This window comes from Crocodylus siamensis, chromosome 12 (genome assembly GCF_052110815.1).
Source record: "Crocodylus siamensis isolate JL-2025a chromosome 12, ASM5211081v1, whole genome shotgun sequence".
Classification (NCBI taxonomy): Eukaryota; Metazoa; Chordata; order Crocodylia; family Crocodylidae; genus Crocodylus; species Crocodylus siamensis.
This window is the reverse complement of record NC_143406.1, coordinates 19,432,536-19,448,847: the sequence shown is the minus strand read 5'-3', so window position 1 is coordinate 19,448,847 and position 16,312 is coordinate 19,432,536. Positions and strand designations below refer to the sequence as shown.

Here is a 16,312-nt window from a genome sequence, read left to right as displayed (position 1 = left end):
TGTAAAAATGCCCTGTGCTCTTTAGTTAATTAAGACAGGCTAATAAGCATTTCCCTAGTACATCACAATGGAGGAGGATGCCTATAGACATGCCTGGAGGTTGCTCCAAAGTTCTATAACTACAGTGCATCAGAGTGAACTTGATTAATCAAGTCTGCTGGAGCATGCTAATTAGTTCATTCCAGCTAGCCTCTGCATCTTATGTATCAGCATCCCTATGCTTCAAAATGGCACTTAAATAAGGGTGCTTTATCTAAAGTGTTCCTGCTGCCATTCTGAAGTGCAGGGATGCTGATATATGGGATGCTGTGGGTGCTTTAATTAGAGTGGCTCTCAGAGCAAATTAAAGTGCTTCCCCCCCCTCACCCCTGGAGTATGTGTAAAAATGCTCAGAGGTACTAGATTTAATGTGTGTTAGTGCATGTGTGGACACGCCCACTGAAAATGAAACAAAAAAGAATACCATGACTTCTTTAAAAAGTGAGAAACTTGTCAGTTTTGTAGGGAAATTTAAAAGTGATCAGTATGGAATGACCTTCACAGAGATTTCTCCCGAACCCCCAACCCTTTGTGAGCCAGTGGTCAATTTTAATCCTGAAATATGAGGGTTTCCTGTATTACACAAAAACAATATTCTGTCTATTGTCACTGTGGAGATTTTAATGATCTATAACCTTATTTTATCTATGTCTTCAACTCACCAAGCCTTGTGGAATTGTTTTCTGTAGCTTATATGTCTGTTATATAGAAGTTATATATTTTTCTTATTTTTAAATTGGCTGTTGTGCTTTCTGGTTCCTTCCTTCTGCTCCCAGTCCAAACTGCTGCTCTGTTTTATGCTCCATAACCTATGTGCCACTATGCTGCCTCTCCCCTCCTCAGTCTGCTGCTTGCCATATACAGAAGCTACCATGACACTTGTGGCATACATACCACAGATTAGCCACCCTGATGTAGACAACCAAAGGGGAATAGAATGCCACTTCAAAAGCATGTCTACACATGCATATTCATGCAATACAACAAACTGGCACATATCACACCAGAGTCTACTTCTCCCAGGCACCAAGTTTACACATGCAACTTGGACCACATCGTGTTGAGACAAGTTGGAGCAGCCCTGGCTGGCAAGGGACACAGAGGGTCAGCCTCCCAGCCCAGGGCTGCTCCTCCCCAGCTCAGTGTTTTACAGAGGGGCTAGCTGGGGCATGAGGTACTTCAGCATGGGACTAATCAGCAGACAGCCCCTGAAGTGAAGTGCCCTTGTGCCTCAGCCAGCCAGGGCAGCTTATACACATGCGCTGCTGCAGAGTTTTTCACTCAGCATCAGGATAGTACTTTTAAATACAAGAATAAATTAGTTTACTCCAGCCTAATAGGGACACATGCAGAGATGCTGAGGTATTTACTGCACAGATAATTAGTTTGCTGAGCAGTAAATATCTCATGTAGATGTGCCCAGTGTGTAATCAATGAATCCACAGGAAAATATGCTTCTGACTCATGCAAAATCTGTAAGCCACTTCTGCTTGTTGCCTGGAGCAGAAATAAGCTAGACAGGATATAACATGAATCAGAAACTGAGATTTCAGTCTTAAGGATGTTACTCTGTGCGATAATCTTTTTGTGGGGTTTACTTGCATACCACCATTGGCATGCAAAGGCAGATTATGGGACTGTGTCTCTTATCTGCATATCCTTCATTGGTATTGTCACAGGGAACTAAGGTGTGCTTGCTCCTTTATGAGCAGAAGCAGCCTAGCTAGAGAGCCCTGACAGCTACACAATGTTCCACAGCTGCAGGTAGCCTTGGCAGCAGGCTAACGAGGGAATTAGGTAGCACCTGCACCCAGTCAACTTACTGAAAGAAGATAGGGACTTGGGAACATAAAAGCCCCAGAGCTGGGGATGGCAGGGGGTAGTTTGCTGGCAGCAGCCTTGAGGGAAGGAGTGCTTCCAGAAAAAAGTTACTTAAAGATGCTGGGTTGCCTGCTCTGCTGGTAAGACTGGTCTCTAGAAGCTCCTAAAGTACCTGGGGCTCAGAGGTACACACATTGCAGAGGAAGAAGCTTGCCTTCTTAAAGTGGAAGAGTGTGGCCTCCAAGGTCGTTATTATTGTCATGGCTATGTAGCCCAGGGGCTCATATTTACATTATTATTTGGACCAGTGGACTAAGATGAGGCTAACTGGAGAGGAGGAGGCCTCACTGGGGCACACTACCATGTAGAGCCCCAGTGCTGGAAAGACTGTAGAGACGGGTGTGCAGAGAACCCCTGCACTGGAGAGGATGCAGAGACAGGGGCCAAAGACCCAGTGATAATAGGAGGCTGAGCCAGACTGAGGCCTCATCAAGAAGGAACAAGGTTTAAATACCACCTGTGAGGCATGGGGCGTGATAAAGGTGGGGGTTTTGGAGCTATGCATCTAGCCCATATGGCTTAGGGTGCCTCAGGAGGCACTGACCTGGCAAGGGATCCAAGACCAGCAGAGTCCAGTAGGGTTCAGCAGGACCAGGACCATAACCACACAAACTTGTGGGAAGCCTCCCAACTTATTATTTCAACCAACAAGATTTGACAGGCAAGATTAGAAGGCACCTGCAGGGCGGAGCAGGCACAGTCATGGAGCCCTAGGGTCATCACAGCCATCCATGGAGACCCACTCCCTCTGCCCCACCATGATGGCTATGCATGAGTGAGAGAGTTAAAAACTCTTTTGTGTTTATTTTGACAGTGATGATATAGTCAAATTGTTAAAAGCAGTTAAAACATTAGAGACCAGGAAAGTCCGATTTGTGCACTGGTCCTGCCTTCTAAAATTATAAAATTCGTATGGGGACTGATCCTGTTTAGAAAAAACATGAATAAATGTTCTGGAAGAGTCAATGTTCACTGTGACTTGTCTAAAGTGAAAGTACCTTCAGCAGAGATCCCCAAGGGAGGAGGAGATGCTCTAGGTTGGAGTTCTTATAAGGGAATGGTGTTGTGTTTCACCATCCAGCTGTAAGGAGATAAATACTGGTGATATTGTGCAAATCCCTATAGTGAGTTCAGTCTGAACCTGTTGCCCATTTGTTTCTAAAGAACTGAAATCCTTGGGGTACTAACATGTTAGGTGAAACCTGTACCAACTAGATTATGAAAGAGCTGAGATCCTTGCAGTTTCTCAATGTCTAAAAGAAATGACTTGATTCTCAAACCAGAGGAGGAGCTGCACACCCTTGCCAACAGTGGCAAGGATTAGGTACAACAGCAGTGCAGTTGTGCCCCCTCCTCACTTCTGGTGGTGATGAGCAGCAGTGGAGGAGTGCCTTGGAGTCGTGTCTCCAGTGGTGGTGAGACATAAGAAACTTTGGACTAGCAGCTACACTGGCTATACGGGCTACACTGTTCGCCCTGTGTGGGACTAAGAGAGAACTCTGAAGATACTGAGCAGGCTAAACTGTTAATAGTGAGCTGAAGTAGGCTATTGATTACTATATTTACTTCAATGCAAGGCAATATTTCCCCCTCTATTAGCTTAGGGGGAAAAGGCCCTCATTTTACATTCATATGAAAATCTATTTAATGAGGTTTCCTTTTACCATTAATCTGCTGCCAAAAGCAGTATGCATTTAGTAATGGAAACCCATTGTTAAACTGAATAAAAACAGTCAACACTTAGCATGACTATAAAACCCAGGGCCCATAATGGGTAAACATGTTCATGGGTCCCTACCAAGAAATACACCAGTGAACTTTGGGTGAACTCAGTCTCTGGTACCAGATGGGTTTTCCTAAATCTGTTTTTCATCTAACTTTTTGTTTCCCCTGTTAATAAACCCTGTCATAATTGAATGTTACTTGTGATTCAGGGAAATTAGTTCACATTGCAACCCCCAAGCAGGAATTCTTTTTCCAGATTTCTCTGGGTGGGGGCTTGACCAAAGACAATCAATTTGTGTAAAAACCCCTTAGTTGACCTTTACCCCTTGTTACAACCATCTAGTACCTGGCAGAAGGATTTCAGAAAGACAACCCAAAGAATCTCAGAACACAGAGGTATGTAAAGATTTTTCCCAGTGGGGTCAAAAATCTTAGGAATACATGGCTTAAAAAAAAAGGAGGTCCAAATAACACTTTGGTCAATGGGATCATTCAACATATTTTCTTTGGTGTGAGATATTTGGGGCCCAAATATTAAGGAACTGATTATCATCTTTGAAGAAGCACCAGAGGGAAACAGGCTGTAAAATGCTAACTCGCCCAGGGTCTTTCTCCTGGCTTGTATTTATCTTTTCAACTAATGTTTACCCTAAAAACAAATCTATCTCTATATCTCCGACCTCAACGACTCTAACATGGGTCAATCCAAAAGAAGAACAGAGGAGGAAGTTTTTCCTGCAGAGAGTTTATCGATGCTAGGGTTTTAGTTTTAGGTGAGAAGCTTAAAGAATCTTGGGTATCAGTGGGCATGTCTACAGTGGACATGCCTTAGATACTGCACATTTAATTTAGTGCTTGTTTAATAAAGTACTAAGTGTGCAGTAGCTAGAGTTACTGTGCAGTAGTACTGCTGCATGGTTATTTAGTGAGACTTACTGCACATTAATCTAATAATACTGTGCAGTAGGCTTACATGGTTTGTAATTACTAAGAGACAGAGCTGTAATAGCCCATACTGTGCCATGCGTGCTGCACAGTGTTACTAGGCTAATGTGCAATAAGGGTCTTGTGTAGATGTGTCCTCTGGGTGCATCTACATGCAATACTTTACTGTGCAATAGACCAAATTTCTGTGCAGCAAGCATCATTGTTTACATGTGCAGATGCTTACTTGACTTACTTGGCATGTCTACATGCATCTCTATGGTGCTGTCATTATTGCACTATCAGGTAGTACTTCCTTTTGGAATTACTAAAAGACAGAGCAGTAACACCCCTTCCTGTGCCATGAGTGCTGCCCACGGTTATTTTTAGACATTATGTCACCGTAGTGACACACTATGAGGTAGCATGTCACTACAGCAACATAGCTGCAGCATCACAGTACTTGCCCATGGACATAGCGTCATTTGTAGATGTGCCCACTGAGCAGTAATTTGGTCTATTTGTAAGTTAATTTGCAGCCAGCAAATACAAGTAGCAAATTTAACTCCTGAGTACTTACTGCACAGCAATGCATGTGTAGATGCTGACCAGGAACAAATTTGCTCCTGGTCAGCTCCATCACCGGGGGCTACCCTCCTCCCAGCCCCATAGCCCTCAGGCTGGGATCTTCTCCATTCTCAGGGATGGGGCAGCTCTTTGCCTGCCCCAGACCCTGGTCCTTAAAAACCTGTGGGAACATCAGGGTCCTGGGCCACCTGCACCCAGCCCCTGGCCACTAGATCCCACACCAGTGGCCCCCAACCAGCTGCAGCAGCCTGCCTGGACCCTGCCACTGGTGCCCAGCACAGCATTGCTGCATGTCTGCCTATCCTATGCCATCCCTCTATTCTGGCCACTGGATGCATCTGTCAAAGTCCACCAGCACCTGGACTGTCACACAGAGTCCCAGTGGGCTGTTGGGGGAGCCACACTGGGATCAACTCCAGTGGTGCATGCCACCTCCTGCAGCTGCATCAGGTCCCAGGAAGAGCCTGAAGACCTCATGGTGCTGTGGGGCAAGGCTGAGGACCTCAGCCAATTTCCTGGAGCAGGTGCTGCAACACACATGACTATGGTGGCCTGACAGGACACATGCAGAAGCATGGGTCATAACTGGTTGGCATACCACTGCTATATAAATTCAAGGCCTTGCGGACACAATGGGTCACCATCACACACCATAACCAGCAGCTGGGGGCTACCCACAAATGCATGACCTTTATGCAGCAGTTGCATGGGCATCCTGCCTGAGATTCTGCTGTAGCCTGGTAGCTATGATGAGGCATCAGCAGGGTTCATCCCTTCATGGTGTCAGGAGTCTGTCACACTGCATTCGCCACCCACAGCCTTATCAAGCAGTTCCAGCATCTGCTCTGCCAACTCCAGGTGTGCAGCTTTGCCCAGGAGGCCAGTCTGGCCATGGAACTACCTGCCCTCTCCAGCTCCAGCTCCCAGCTCTTCCTTGGAGGGGGCTTTTGCCTGGGCAGCCGGGCACCATGCCCCTGCACCCCAGGAGCTGCATGTCCTCACTGCCAGTGGGGGTGGACTCGGGCCACCTGGAACACCTGTCATGCCCATATGGTAAGCCTTGTACTAGTGAGAGGGTCCTCCCTGCCTCTGCCTTCAGATTCCTTCCAACAGCAAGGAGGGAGGGAGTGCAAAATTGAGAGCAGCCTGTTGCCCCTTAGTTAGGAAGGTATGGGCTTCTCTCACATGGATGAATGCATCAATACTGGTGGAGATGTCATCCTTGGCTGTGGAGGGCAGGGGCATGTAGTTCAGCCACCAGGTGGTGGTGGAGGTTGAGGCAGCACAGGCTTGTTTGCCACACCACTGAAGTTCATGGTCCCACACCAGGTTCTCAGGTGTGCCCTTTGGTCCATGCAAACAGCTCCTTGTGTTTTGCCCATGACACCCTCAGCAGGGACACACTCATCGTGAAGGGCACTCTCAGCAGGGACACAGTCAGGCTCATGCAGGGAGGGGGTGTGGCCCAAGGTGTCCCTCTGAACAGGCCCCCTTGGTGGGAAGCCAGGAACACCATCAGCTGTGTGCCCCAGTTGGCTAGGAGCCCCTTGCCCCATGAGCCCAAGTGCTGTGGGCCTGGTTGGCAGTGCAGGAGACAGGGTGGCCTACAGGAAAAGCAAGGGAAGTTGTTTTGAAGCTTCAGCAGAAGATGCTGCCAGGACCCAGGCCTGTCCCAGTCTGGGAAGGTAGCAGGGAAGTCAAGCTGCCTGTGGCCAGCACCCAGCAGCCCTACCTGTCTCCTGGCAGCCAGTCACCATCCAGCAGAAGGCCTCTGAGGGGACCTGGACTGAGCTGCAGCAGCACCTTCACCAGCCACGTGCCCCTGCCACAGCTTCCACCCTGGGGCTAGCCAGACTATCTGCCTGGGCCCTGCTCTGTGACTCATCCTGGCTCTATGAGGCCCTGGAGCAGGAACTTCCTGCAGTGGGGACAGCACCATGAATGAGTTCTGCTAGCCCAGCCCACTGCCTGCAGGAGGGGGAGCTGCACATGCCAGCAGTGCAGTGGCTGCTGTTGTTCTCGGATGAGCCCCAAGCCTGCTGGTCTCACTGTGGTATGTGTACCGGGTGACCTTAAGGTGAGTAGTGAGGGTGCAGCAGCATGTCTTCAGACAGCCAAAGGCACACTTCACCAGCATACAGGTCCAGCCCAGGCACCTACTAAGGTGTGCCTGGTGAGGGCTCCAGCTGGTTGGTGTAGGGCCACATGAGCCAGGGGAGGAGAGGGTAGGTGAGTACCTGATAAGGAGGGGCAGCACCAACACCATACCCAGCTGGAGGTCCAGCACCCCTGGTGTGAAGTCCCTGCTCTCCACTGGGGATGGCAGGCTAGAGTTGCTGAACATGCAGGCATTGTGGTCATTTGCCCAGCAAACACCAACATTAGTAAAGGCACCACAGTGGTCAAAAATGGCCTGGAGCAAAACAAAGTGGAAGCCCTGCTGGCTGTAGTAGGGGTGGTTGCTGATAGGCAGCCAAGTGATGAGGATGTGGGTCCTGACCTCTATCCTGGGAAAGGTCTTAGAAGAGATAATCAAAGAGGCCATTTTTAATGGACAGGTCAATGGCAACATCCTGAGGGATAGCCAGCACAGGTTTGTTTGTCATAGGATCCCAGCAAGATAAGCATCCAAATTTCCAGACCTTGGGGGCTCAGCAGTCTTGCAGGAGTTTATAATCATTTGACCTTTCCATACCTTGGGGAGCTCTGGTGAACAATCATTCCCCCAGATCTTGGTGAACACACCTAATAAACTTATAGGTGGCCATCAGATCACCCCTGAGCCTGTGCTTTTCCAGGCTGAAGAGTCCCATGGCTCTCAGCCTGTCATCACAAGGTCTGTTTTCCTGACCTCCGATCATGCACGTGGCTCTTCTCTGGACTCTGTCAAGCTTCTCCACATCCTTTTTGAATTGTGGAGCCCAAAACTGGATTTAGTACTCCAGCTGTGGCCTCACCAAAGCCCAGTACAATGGGATAATGATGTCCTGGGATTTGCTTGAGAAGCTTCTATGGATGCAACCCAGTGTTTTGCTCACTTTACTATCTGTAGCATCACCTTGAAGGCTCATGTTCATCTTGTGGTCTATCATAACCCCCAAGTCCCTTTCATCAGTAGTGCTAGCCAGCATAGCACTGCCAAGCCTATCAGGATGCTTCAGGTTTTTCCTCCCAAGGTGCATTTTTCAGTGTTAAACACCATCAGGTTCTCATCCACCCATTTTCTGAGCCTGTCAAGGTCAGCCTAGATCATCGTCCTGTCCTCAGGTGTGGATGCTTTACCCCAAAGTTTGGTATCATTGGCGAACTTGGCCAGTCCACTTCTGACTCCAATGTCTGTATTATTAATGAAGATATTGAACAATATAGGTCCAAGGACAGAGCCTTGAGGGACTCCACTGGTCACAAGGCACCATTATGATCGATTTCCGTCAACCACCACCCACTGGGTCCAACCACAGAGCCAATTCTCCAGCCAACGGATTGTGGTGGACCTCAGGCTGCATTTGGCCAGTTTTGCCAAGAGGTGATCATGGGATACCAAATCAAAGCCTTTTTTGAAGTCAAGATATACGACATCAATCTCCTCTCCCTTGTCCAGGTGATAGGTCACCTGGTCGTAAAAGGAAATAAGATTGGTCAAGCAACACCTACCCACAACAAACCCATACTGGCTATCCCTCAGTATGTTGCCATGAGGCAGTCCATTAAAAATGGCCTCTTTGATAATCTTTTCTAAAGTGGTGGGACCCAACACATGACTGAGCAGTGAATATCAAGGCCTATAGGCTGTACAGGAGGGACAGGACAAGGAGGAAAAGTTGGGGTGTGGCTCTCTCCATCAAGGAAGAATACACATCCTCCTCAAGTAGCACAAGATCAGAGGAGAGGCACACTGAATTTCTCTGGGTTAGAATACAAGGCAGTTGAGGGGAAAGGGGCTTAATGGTGGGGGTCTACTACAGACCACCCAACCAAGGGGAAGAGCTAAAGAAGGGAATTCTTAAGTCAGCTCATGGAAGTAGTTAGGTCAAAAGACATGGTCATCATGGGTGACCTGAACTTTCCAAACATTTCCTGTGAAGAGCAGTCAGCCAGGTCTGACTGTTCATGTAGTTTCCTAGCCAAAATACAAGACCTCCATCTAACCCAGGAAGTGCAGAGCCCCACCAGGGAAGAAACCTTGTTGGACCTGGTGCTGGCCATAGGTGATGGGCTGGTGAGGGGGTGCGGGTGCTTGACCACCTGGGCAACAGCGATCATCGCCTGCTGGAATTCACCATCCAGCGCAAGGCGGCAAAGGCCTGCAGCAAGGCAGCAGCCCTAGACTTCAGGAGGGTGGACTTCAATGAGCTAAGGAGAATAGTCAGGGAGGAGCTGAGGTCCTGGAGGGGAGGGGAGTCGGGTGTCCAAGAACAGTGGTCACTCCTTAAGAAGACGATCCTCCAAGCCCAAAGGGGGGTAATCCCAACATGTATCAAAAGGGGCAAGAGGGTGCAAAAGCCCCCATGGCTCACCAAAAGCATCTGGGAACATCTCCTAGCTAAAAAGGAGGCATACACCCAATGGAAGGGAGGGGCCATCACCAGGGAGGACTATACCTTGGTTGCCCGGAGCTGCAGGGGGGCGGTCAGGAAGGCCAAGGCTGAGATGGAACTGGGACTAGCTACCTGAATCAAGGACAACAAGAAATCCTTTTCTAAACACACAGGAGGCAAAAAGAAGGTACCTGGTAACGTGGGGCCCCTGCAAGACACGCTGGGAAATTTGGTCATCACACCAGACAACAAAGCTAACCTATTTAACAGCTTCTTTGCCTCCATTTTCCTGAGCAAGGACCCCCCCCACCAGGACCCCCTCAGGCCCCAGGGGAGGCGCACCCAGGCCAAGGCTCACTGAGGATCTAGTCAGGGAACTTCTGGATGGACTGGACGTATTTAAATCAGCTGGTCCTGATGATCTCCACCCCAGAGTGATGAGGGAATTAGCTGAGGTCATTGCAAGACCCATGGCACAGCTTTACAAGCACTCATGGTGCTCTGGAGAGGTGCCAAATGCCTGGAAGAGGGCCAACGTGGTTCCCATTTTCAAAAAAGGGAGGAAGGAGGACCCAGGAGACTATAGGCCAGTTAGTCTTACCTCAATCCTTGGTAAGCTTTTTGAGATAATTATCCTGGTGCATGCCCACGAGGGGCCAGCGGGGGAGGTTATGCTTAGGGGCAACCAACATGGGTTCATTAGAGGCAGGTCCGGCCAGACCAACACGGTGGCCTTCTGTGACCAGGTCACAAAATCCTTAGATGCAGGGGTAACAGTGGACGTAGTCTTTCTGGACTTTAGGAAGGCCTTCGACATTGTCTCTCACCCCATTCTCATTAAAAAACTATGGGACTGTGGTGTCGACACCTATACAGTCAAATGGGTCACTAACTGGCTGGAGGGCCGCACCCAGAGAGTGGTGGTGGATGGGTCATTTTTGATCTGGAGGGATGTGGGCAGTGGGGTCCCCCAGGGCTCGGTCCTCAGGCCCGCACTGTTCAACATCTTCATCAGTGACTTGGATGAGGGTGTAAAAAGCACCCTGTTCAAATTCACAGATGACACTAAGATTTGGGGGGATGTGGGCACACTAGAAGGGAGGAATAGGCTGCAATCAGACCTAGACAGGTTACAGGGGTGGGCAGATGAGAACAGGATGGGTTTCAACACTGACAAATGCAAGGTGATGCACTTGGGGAGGAAGAACCAGCAGCATACCTACAGGCTGGGGAACTCCCTTCTTGTCACTGCAGAGGCAGAAAAGGATCTTGGAATCATTATTGATGTCAGAATGAACATAGGCCGGCAGTGTGGGGATGTAGTCAGGAAGACCAACCATACCTTGTCTTGCATCCACAGATGCATCTTGAGCAGGTCCAAGGAGGTGATCCTCCCCCTCTATGTGACACTGGTCAGGCCGCAGTTGGAGTACTGCATCCAGTTCTGGGTGCCGCACTTCAAGAGGGATGTGGACAACATGGAGAGGGTCCAGAGGAGGGCAACTCACATGATCGGGGACAACAGGGCAGGCCCTATGAGGAGAGGCTAAGGGACCTGAACCTGTTCAGCCTCCACAAGAGAAGGCTGAGGGGGGGTCTAGTGGCCTATTACAAACTAGTCAGAGGGGACCAGCAAACACTGGGGGAGTCCCTGTTCCCCTGAGCACTACCAGGAATAGAAATAGCGGTCACAAGCTGGCAGAGGGTACATTCAGACTAGCCAACAAGAGGCGCTACTTCACTGTAAGAGTGGCTAGGATCTGGAACCAACTTCCAAGAGAAGTGGTGCTGGGTCCTACCCTGGGGGTCTTTAAGATGAGGCTAGACAAACACCTTGCTGGGGTCATTTGACACCAGTACTTTTTCCTGCCGTGGCAGGGGGTTGAACTTGGTTACCTGCTCAGGTCCCTTCCGACCTTACGAACTATGAAACTATGAAACCATTCCCAGGATAGAGGTCAGGCTGATGGGCCTGTAGTTCTCCAGATCCACTTTCCTCCCTTTCTTGAAGGTAGTCACCATATTGGCCTTGTTCCAAACTTTGGGCACTTTGCCAGAGCACCAGCAGTTCTCGAAGACCCATGTCAGGGGCTGAGCTATGACGCTAGCCAACTCCTTGAGTACCCTGGGGTATAGATTGTCAGAGGCTGGCTGACTTGAAGGTGTCCAGCCTCTCAAGGTATTCAGTCACAAGGTCAGCATTGATGAAGGGCAAAGAATCTCCCTCACGCAGACCTCCCTGTCCCATAATGGGCAGGGGCATCCTGATGGAAGACCAACGCAAAGTACCTATTTAGTGGGTTGGCTTTTTCCTGGGCGTTGATTGTCAATCATCCCATTTGGTTAGCAGAGGTCTAATGTTGCCCTTGCTTTTCCTTCACCTCCCCACATGTCTAAAAAAGGACTTTTTATTATCCTTGATACTTGTAGCTAGATAAAGTTCAGTCACAGATTTGACGTTCCTGGTTCACTCCCTGTAGGTCTGGACCAGTGCAGAATATTCCTCCTTGGAGGTGGGTCCCATCCTCCATCCTTTGTAGGCCTTTCTTTTTAGTCGCAGGAGATCTGCTAGTTCCCTGGAGAGCCAAGGGGGCTGCTGTGCCCTTTTCTGCCTTTCCTCCAAGGCATAATAGCATTAGCTTGTGCATCGAGGATTGTTCCCCTGAGGAGCAACCACGCTTCCTGAGCTCCCCTCCTCTTGGGGTTGTGGTCCCTTAGGGACTCACCAACAAGCCTCCTGAGCTTGTCAAAGTCAGCTTTCCTGAAGTTGAGTACTTCTGTATTGCTGACTGACTTGACAGCTTTACAGCGGATGGAGAAGGTGATCAGCTTTTGGTTGCTGTCACCCAGCTTCCCTTTGATCATCAGGTTGCTGATTAGGTTGTCCCCAGTTGCCAGTACCAGGTCGAGCAGTGCTTTACCTCTCATTGGCCCATAGAGTTCTTGTGTCAGATAGAGGTTATGCACGCATGAGAGGAAGCTTTGTCACTGCTCAAATTTAGCCAAGCGCTCTTCCCACGAGATGTCTTGGTAGTTGAAGTCTCCCATGACAACCATGGACCAGCAGCATGCTGCCTCAGCCAATTCCTTGGTGAAATCCTGATTAAGCTCTTAACTTTGGGTGAGAGGTCTGTAGTAGACGCCCACCATTGTGTCCCCTGTGCCATGTTCCCCATGGATTTTAACCCAGAGGGTCTCCAGTCATCCACCCTGGTCACCAATATCAGTTTGCAGGGACATGTAGCTCTCTTTGACGTAGAGAGGTACACCCCTGCCCCTTTTGTCCACTCAATCTCTCCTGTACAGGGTATAGCCATCTATACCCATGGTCCAGTCATGGCTGGAGTCCCACCAGGTCTCCATTATCCCTATGACATTGTAATTATTTGTGTTAAGCAGGAGGACAAGTTCTTCCTGTTTATTCCCCAAGCTCCTGGCATTAGCCTACAGGCAGGCAAGTGTCTGCCCATGCCTTGCCTACAGTTTATTCTAGGGCTGGGGCAGGGGTGGACTGCCATAAGTGCCTTGGCCTGCTGGCTTTGCAAGGGTTGCTCAGTGGGCCAGCAGTGGCAGTAGTCCCCCTGTCCCCTGGCAGGCTTAGTTTAAAGCCTGGTGGAGCAGGTCAGCCAGTTTGGCTAAGAAGAGCCTCCTCCCAAGTGGAGAGAGGTGGAGGCCATCCCTTCTCAGCAGCTCTCTGCCTCTCTCACCAAAGAGCAGACTGTGGTCATGGAAGCCAAAGCCTTCCCAATGACACCAGTGCCGCAGTCTTTGGTCTACAACCTGGATACTCCTCTCCCTCAGCCTGTAGCCCAAGACTGGGAGGATCAAAGAAAACACCACCTACACTCCCAGACCCTTTAGCCCCACTCCCAAATCCCAGTAGTGCTTCACGACCTGGCTCTGAGCCATGTCATCGGTGCCCACATGGATAAGGAGCATAGGATAGTGGTCAGTGGGCTGGAGGAGCTTAGGGATCCTCTCCACAATGTCTCAGATACAGGCTACCAGGAAACAGCAAACTTCCTAGGCTAAGGGGACAGGGTGGCAGATTGCCCCTTCAGTCCCTCTCAGGATGGAGTCTCCTACAACAAACACTTTGCATTTGGTCTTAGGGAGAGTGGGGGCGGTAGCTACAGAAGAGCCCATGTGGTCTGTGGGAGCTGGAAGCTTATCAGGCTCTGCTGGGGCTGCAAGAGGTTCAGACCTGTTGCAAAGCTCCAGTGGTGTGGCGGACCTTGACCACCTTGTTCCATCTCCTTTGCTGGACAGAATGGGAGGTCCCCGAGTCCTCCCTTGTCCTGGAGGGAGACTGTGGTCTACCCTCCATCTCCTGGAGCAGAAAGGCCTGGCAGTAGGAGTTGATCTCCTGCTCACCGTCCCTGATGGCACTCATTCTCTGGACTGCAGCCTAGCGCTCCTCCAGCTGGTGCACCAGAGACCTCAAAAGGGAGCAGAGCTCACAAGGGGAGATGGCTATGCTCCCAGACCCCAGAGCCTGAAAAAGTGACAGGCAGCTCCCGCAGCTGAGAGTGAGAGGCTCCATCTGCATGGAGCCCGGAACCATGGGCTCTGTCTGGGTAGAGGCCTCTGAGGAGCCAGAGGGGGGTGCTGCAGGCCCCAAGAGGACCCTTGGGTCGCGGTGTGTGCCCATCCATGGCATGCCGCTGGTAGGCCAGCTACAGCTGGGAATGCCTACCCAAGAGGGCACACAGGCAGGGTCCCGGGCCCTTCTGCTCACCCTCCTGTGCAAACTCCATGCTAACTCATGCACCGGGCAGATACATGTACCTGTTTTCATGGCCTGTGTGCAAGGCTCCAGTCCCATGGCTCCCTTGGGGGCAGGGCAAAGTAGGGGCCAGGGTAGGATGAGACCCTCCACAGCCCACTCAGCCGCCTCTCCCACTGCCTGGAGTTAACCCCCTTCCACCATGGGCCCTGCTTATTTCTGGCTGTGCTGGGGGTTGGTGGGGTGCTCCATGGCTGTTGGGGGTTGCTGGGGGGCTTAAGGGGAGCAGGGGCACAGTGGGCTTTCACCCGCGCATCTCTCACTGCTCCTGAAGCCTGACTGTTTTTTTTTGGTTTGGCGGGCCCTTTTAAACTGCATGCATGTGCAGTGGGCCCGCCATCGGTGGTATGCTGTTCCTGGGCTAGGAGGGACCCTACCCAGGATTTAGGGGATCCTGCCCCACCAGAGAGGGACTGGTAAGTACCTTCTCCCCTTCACTACTCTTTCCCTGGGGGGGCTGGGCCCAGTAGGAGCCAGGGTGAGGTGAGACCCTCATCTGCCCACTCAGTCACCTCCTCCCACTGCCTGGGGTTAAACCCCTCCTACCACAGGCCCTGCTTGCCTCTGGCTGTTCTGGGGGGGTGGCGGGGTGCTCTACAGCTGTTGGGGGTCACTAGGGGGCTTCGGGGGAGCAGGGGCACAGCAGGCTTTCACCCGTGTGTCTCTCACCACTCCCAGAGCCTGATGGGTTTTTTGGTTTGGCAGACCCTTTTAAACTGCGTGCATGTGCAGTGGGCCCACCCTCGGTGGTTTGCTTTTCCTGGGCTGGGGGACCCTACCCAGGATTTAGGAGACCCTGCCCCATCAGAGAGGGAGTGGTAAGTACCTTTTCCCCTTCACTACTCTCTCGCTGGGGGGCTGGGCCAAGTAGGGGCTGGGGTGGGGTGAGACCCTCCTCAGCCCACTCAGTCGCCTCCTCCCACTGCCTGGGGTTAGCCCCCTCCCACCGTGGGCCCCAGTTACCTCCGACTGTGCTGGGGTTTGGCAGGGTGCTCTGTGGCTGTTGGGGATCACTTTGGGTGAGCGGGGGCACAACGAAATGCAGGCTGGCTGGTGTGGGCAGTTTGAGCAGGGTAATGGCCAACTGGGTGTCAACGAGTAGGGGCCACCACATGGTGTGGGCAGAGCTACTTGAGGAGGTCCTTGAAGATGGCTTGGGTCATGCAGAAGGAGGCCAGCCACTGTCCCAGGTGCTCTGGGCAATATGCAGCTACCAGTCCTTGTTAGCCAGGTGGGCCCACAGGTGGTGGGGGTTGGAGCCCCAGGAGTGCATGGACAGCATCATTGGTGGCATCCAGGTGTGCATCTTCAGAGTCCCTGCCAGGGTCCAGCTGGCAGCAATGTGGTGCCAGGTGACCTGTAATGCCATGGTGAGCCTGGGCAGGGGGCCACACTGTGTGTGTAGGGCTACTAGGGCTCCTGCTGATCTGACCCAGGTTGTGGTCATCATGGCAGCACAGCACAGGGACCAGCGTGGCCAGCAGGAACCTGGGACATTGGAATTCACTCCCTGGCCCTGGAAGTGGAGCAGCACAGACTCTGGTGGGCACACAGTCTGACAGCAGAGCACTGTGTCAGCATACTACAGGCTGCTCCAGGTCAGGAAGACAGGTAGCCAGGGATCAGAGAGCAGAGCTGCCTTTTCCAGATGGCTGCTGGCCACAGGCATCTGTGGTTGGAGCCTCTGGCTCCCCCTGGCTACTTCATGGGGCCTGTGCAGAGGTGGAGGGGGAAGGAGCAAATACTGGCAAGAGCAACAAACTGCTCCCAAATTTGCACATGTATAGACACCTGCCCAGGGTGGGTTTGTTCCAGAACAAATTACTCAGCA

At 51.1% G+C, this 16,312-nt stretch overlaps 1 protein-coding gene across 5 annotated transcripts in view; it reads right to left on the bottom strand.

Annotated features, from left to right (window-relative positions):
- IL20RB (interleukin 20 receptor subunit beta) overlaps positions 1 to 16,312 on the bottom strand; it is a 76,327-nt gene that overhangs the window by 59,170 nt on the left and 845 nt on the right. The window lies entirely within an intron of this gene.